Source organism: Scylla paramamosain, chromosome 6, assembly GCF_035594125.1.
Source record: "Scylla paramamosain isolate STU-SP2022 chromosome 6, ASM3559412v1, whole genome shotgun sequence".
NCBI classification, from domain to species: domain Eukaryota; kingdom Metazoa; phylum Arthropoda; class Malacostraca; order Decapoda; family Portunidae; genus Scylla; species Scylla paramamosain.
The window spans coordinates 15,059,316-15,064,496 of record NC_087156.1 but is presented as its reverse complement, the minus strand read 5'-3'; the positions used below and the strand labels follow the sequence as shown (position 1 = coordinate 15,064,496).

Below are 5,181 nucleotides of genomic sequence, written 5' to 3'. Positions count from 1 at the left end.
GAGAGAGAGAGAGAGAGAGAGAGAGAGAGAGAGAGAGAGAGAGAGAGAGAGAGAGAGAGAGAGAGAGAGCCAACATTCCTACACGCTCACAGCTAGAGTGAATTAATTGCCTCATAAGATAGATCCGTCCATCACACGCACTTCATAGGGGAATATTCTGAGAGCCACTTAGGAAACAGAAATTAGCTTTTTATCTCCCTCTCTCTTCCTTCTCCCTGGGGTGCTAAGGAGTTTAGTCTGGGCAAGGGAAAAAAAAATCGAGAGAAAAACCCCTGCTTTACCTGAGAACTGCCCGTGGTATGCGAGGAATGGACGGTGAAAGCAATAAGAAAGTGCATAACAGATTAAGTGTGTCAAGCGAAGGTGAGGAAGTGAAATGTGAAGTGCCCAAACGTAACCCCGTTTAGAGTGGTCATATAGAAAGACTGGCAGGATGTGAGATGACGAAGAGAGTGTATAGTTGTTAATATGTAAGGTAAAGATGAAGGATTGAAGTGTGGAGTGTTTAAGAGCATCAGAGGCAGTAACCTAGAGTGGCCATGTAGAAACACTGATAGAAAGTGAGTAAATACTAGTGTGTTAGATGTGGTGAGTACAAAAAGAATGACCTCAAGTGAAATGGGAGGATAGTGTTGGAGCATGTGACAGGGAAGGAGGAGGGTATTAGAACATGCAAGAAGGGATTCACTGCCAATGAGTAGAGACTTAGGGAAGACTCTATGAACAGGAATTAGATAGAAGGGTATATAGATAGATTGATAGATAGATAGATAAATAGATAAATAGATACGTAGATAGGCAGGTAGATACATATATATAAAAAAGACATTATTTCCAGAGAACAAAACTATTTTAAAAGAATCAAGGAAAATGTTTGAGAATAACCATCTAGAGAGAGAGAGAGAGAGAGAGAGAGAGAGAGAGAGAGAGAGAGAGAGAGAGAGAGAGAGAGAGAGAGAGGAAGGGAGAGAGAAGCGTCCCTCCTGACGAAGAAGCAGCCAGATAGCAGTGCGGTGTAACAGGAGCCGAGGCGGGGCAAGGCGGGGCGGAGGGTATCGCTCCGGCGCGGCCTCAGAAAAGTGAAACTCCACCAGAAAAAAAGTACCTACCTGAGCCCCATAGGTAGTTTCTCCTGCTGAAGTAGTATCATTGGACTCTCTCTCTCTCTCTCTCTCTCTCTCTCTCTCTCTCTCTCTCTCTCTCTCTCTCTCTCTCTCTCTCTGCTAGGACAAGCTTAACTCACCCATTTAGTGGTATAACTGTTTTAAAAGTAGTTTGCCTCATTTACTGTCTGCATAAAGGTAAATGATGCATTACTTATATCATAGATAATAGAATAGGCTTTAAAAGTTATCACAGAACAGCTCTCTCTCTCTCTCTCTCTCTCTCTCTCTCTCTCTCTCTCTCTCTCTCTCTCTCTCTCTCTCTCTCTCTCTCTCTCTCTCTCTCTCTCTCACAGGTAATCGCGACACACCTGAGTGGAAAGTGTTGCCCAGACGCGTTGTTTTCTCTCCTTCGGCGATCTGCGGTTCTTGCATCCAGACTTGGAATGTGGGCAGAGAAAGTCCGCCGATCAGGGAAAGGAATTTGCTACAGATGTATTCAACTTCTTTCTTTTTTTGTGCATCTACCTATTCCTCTTCTTCCTACAACCGTGAGATTCGTAATAAGCAGGAGCGTCGCTTATTTGTCACAGGAATTATCGGGGGAAAAAAATTAGTGTATAAGACAGGCATGATTATGATTTGGTTGTCATTTGTTGCGTATCGGAAGGGAAAATGTTGTGTTGGTACAGGTCAAAGGCTTCTCCAATGGTCGGGTGGACTTGTTTGTACTTGTGAGTTTTGGTTATGCGTCCACTGAACCGGGAACTTACTGTTCACTGAGTTAAAAGTATGCTGGCGCTGAGAAGATAAGAGCAGAGATAATGCTGTACTGCATCTCACAAATATGTTTAATCCTGCCACTGCGATAAAAGCAATGTATGTTTTCTCTATAAGCATCTATAAGAAAACAAAGGATAAAAAAATAGATTTTACAATTTCCAGCCAGTACAGTCTTTTGGCTATATAACAAGAAAAGACTTTGCCTGAGTAGTTAGTAATCAAGGAAAGCTGTGTCATATCATTGAAAAGGTTACGTTTGTTGAGGCTGAGAATATTAAGACAGAAATAACATTGTTCTGCGTCTTCTCATGACTCCTGTACGTATATGTTTATCCATTTTGCATAATATAGATATTCATATTAACCATACTCATGAAATTGTACGCCTCGAAAAGAAAGAGGTGTTGATTCCCTTACATAACATGAATGGCTGTCTGTTCATACCATAAACTTTCAACACATACAGTGGCTTCTTTTATCGAAGCGCCGGGTCCTTCAAGTTAACAGTCACGCCTTTCCATCTTCATCTGTCCCGTGGTGCCAGAGTGAGGTGCTCAGTCTTTACCTTGACCTCTGTCCCTCAAGTCTTGTTCATTGTAGTTTGTATTCATTAGTTTGGTAGCGGACTGAAATAACGTTATGCAAACTTAGAGCTCTCTACACTGTGAATATATTAAAGAACGATGTGAAGGAGAATATTTTATCAGCAGCTTCCAGATCTTATGGTATAGTCACTGTCAGAAATCAATTGTATTTATTCCTACTGCCTTGTGCTTCCCCTCATCCTCCCCCTCTAATTTGACCATCTTACAAAACCTGACAACTAGTAGACTCCCAGCAGACCACAGGACTCGGGCACAGTGGGAGTGAGAGCGGCAGATTACAAAACCAGGTAAGTAAGCAAACCACTTCCTTGTCTTTGTGCCATGTGTTTGGTGACCCAGTGACCGGGGTGATGGGTTGGCTACTGGCGGTGGTGGGGGCGCGGCGCGAATGCAAGACGTGCCCCAACCACCATCACCACCACCACCATAAACCCCACAGGACCGCGGACTAGGGCAGGGAGGGAGCGGCCTTAGGCGGGGCATCAGCATTCTTCGGGGAAAAAAGAGAGAAAGAGAGAGACAGAGAAAGAGAAGCAGGTACGAGGCGAGTAAAGTATTTTAAGTATCTGTGTCACACCTTCCCGGCACTTTGTTTCCGTGAAGAACTGGGAGGCAGAGAGAAATAGAGAGAAATATTGTAGTGTATGTAATTTATGTCTGGCAGCGGCCATAAGAAGAGATGAGTGTAGTCGCAGGAGCGTGTTGTTGTAAAATTAATGTAACATATCTCCTGCGATGTGTTACCCGGTGTAAATGAATATGCCTTAATGAGCCTTCCCAGAGAGAGAGAGAGAGAGAGAGAGAGAGAGAGAGAGAGAGAGAGTCAACCTATCCTAAATTAAGCTTACAAAAAAAACACTAACATCACTAATTTCTAAAAGATAATAAAGGAAAAAACATAATGCCTATTTTATTTATGATTATGCAAAATTAGAAGAAAGAAAAAGAGAGAGAGTTAAAAAACTACAGCATGAGCCCTCCCACCCACCCTCACCCCCTCCCATCTCCCACACATTCCAGACATTCCAGCACATTTACCCTTCGGTTTACCAACATATAAAAACTCGGTGCATTAGCTTCCTGTTTTTAGCCGCCGCGCCTCGTGTTGCAGTGACGCAGCGCAAGCCGGATGGTACTCAGATCAGAATATCCTCATGATAGATCGGCCTGAGTGCTCGAGACACTTGTCATCCGCCCCAGTACCAACTGACTGTAAACCCCTCTCAGCCTACCAGTGGTGAGACACATGCTGGTGGTGGTGATAGTACTGGTGCTGGTAGTGGCGGTGGTGGTGGTGGTGGGTAGTGCCAGCAGGAATCCAGAGCCACACATTCTTTGTTTTTTCTTGCACGGACGCTCACTTTCTTCGTCACTCTTGTTTTTGCGTCGGAGAGAGAGAGGGGGGGGGTTGGGGCGGCCGAGTGAGAGATTAAACTATCCTAGCCAAAACTTGAGAAAGAGAACCACTAACAGCTGTAATTTTCTGGAGATAATATACATAGGGAAAAGACAATCCATTTTCTTACATAAGAGAGAGAGAGAGAGAGAGAGAGAGAGAGAGAGAGAGAGAGAGAGAGAGAGAGAGAGAGAGAGAGAGAGAGAGAGAGAGAGAATCATAATCTGAAACCATTCTCGTATTTTCGCAACAGAGATGAAGGCCTCTGGATGGACCAGGCCGCCCCTCGCACAAACATCCCAGCACGGCGTGGGATGGAGGGAGGGAAAGAAGGACGTATATTGCTCAAGGTATGTGCAGGATTCCCTTCATTCGAGCCAATCCCAGGCAGGGGGAACGACCTCCTCACTTTCTCCCTAATACACAACAATGCCTCGCCTGTTCCCAAGTTATTTTTTCCCTTCCACTTCGCGTCCCACGGGGTGCTCGCTATCATATGCAGGTGGTTGGTGGTTTCCCCGAGCCAAGGTTCCCGTCATTACTTCTGCTGTGGGTTTGCCTGTATACCTGCATGTACTGAGCTTCGTGGTATGTAGCAGTAGGCAGTCACTAATCACCTGGTATTTCCATTCCTTTTTCTCTCCGTTTTGGAATGCGTGGATGCTGCAGCAGATGAGGCGGCGCTTTCGAAATTCCTTTTGAATGACGAAAATGGCTGAGGGGTAAAAGTTGACCGCTTGTGTGGCCTTTTGTTCCCAGCAATGGGTGGCGGTCCACGCGCTGAGCATGACCCGGCCTGCTATGTAACCCACCTCGCAGCGCCTCTTGCCTCCACTGTAAAGAGAACCACGTGAATGAGGGAATGTTTAGCAGGCAGGTCGGCGTCATAGCGAACCAGAGAGAGAGAGAGAGAGAGAGAGAGAGAGAGAGAGAGAGAGAGAGAGAATTCTTACAATCCTCATGACATGTAGTGTTTGAATGGGAAAAAATAATGAAAGCAATGAAGCAAATTCCACGCATTCTTTAGAGACAGAGAGGACCTGCACCACTTGTTACGTTCCTAAAAGCTCACTAAAGACTATTTACTACTCAGGTTTAGTGCATCTGGTGTGCCTCGCGTTCCTATCCCGTATTCAATACCTTCACTTAGACTCCTTTAATCTCCCTACATATACATTTCACTACGTCTATACAAAAAAAAAAAAATCAGATTCTATATATATATTTGGGAGGTGAAGGAAATACAAGCATTAGTTAGTATTTCGTAACTAAGTGCCACGTTGCCTGCTTTAAA

General features: G+C 44.7%; 1 long non-coding RNA gene across 1 annotated transcript in view; it reads left to right on the top strand.

Moving 5' to 3' along the window:
* Window positions 1-4,242, top strand: part of LOC135101103 (uncharacterized) — a 54,097-nt gene extending 49,855 nt beyond the window's left edge. The window contains exon 3 of the long non-coding RNA XR_010269024.1: window positions 4,141-4,242. This is a non-coding gene — a long non-coding RNA (uncharacterized LOC135101103). The remainder of the gene's footprint in view (window positions 1-4,140) is intronic.
* Window positions 4,243-5,181: the final 939 nt, after the last annotated feature.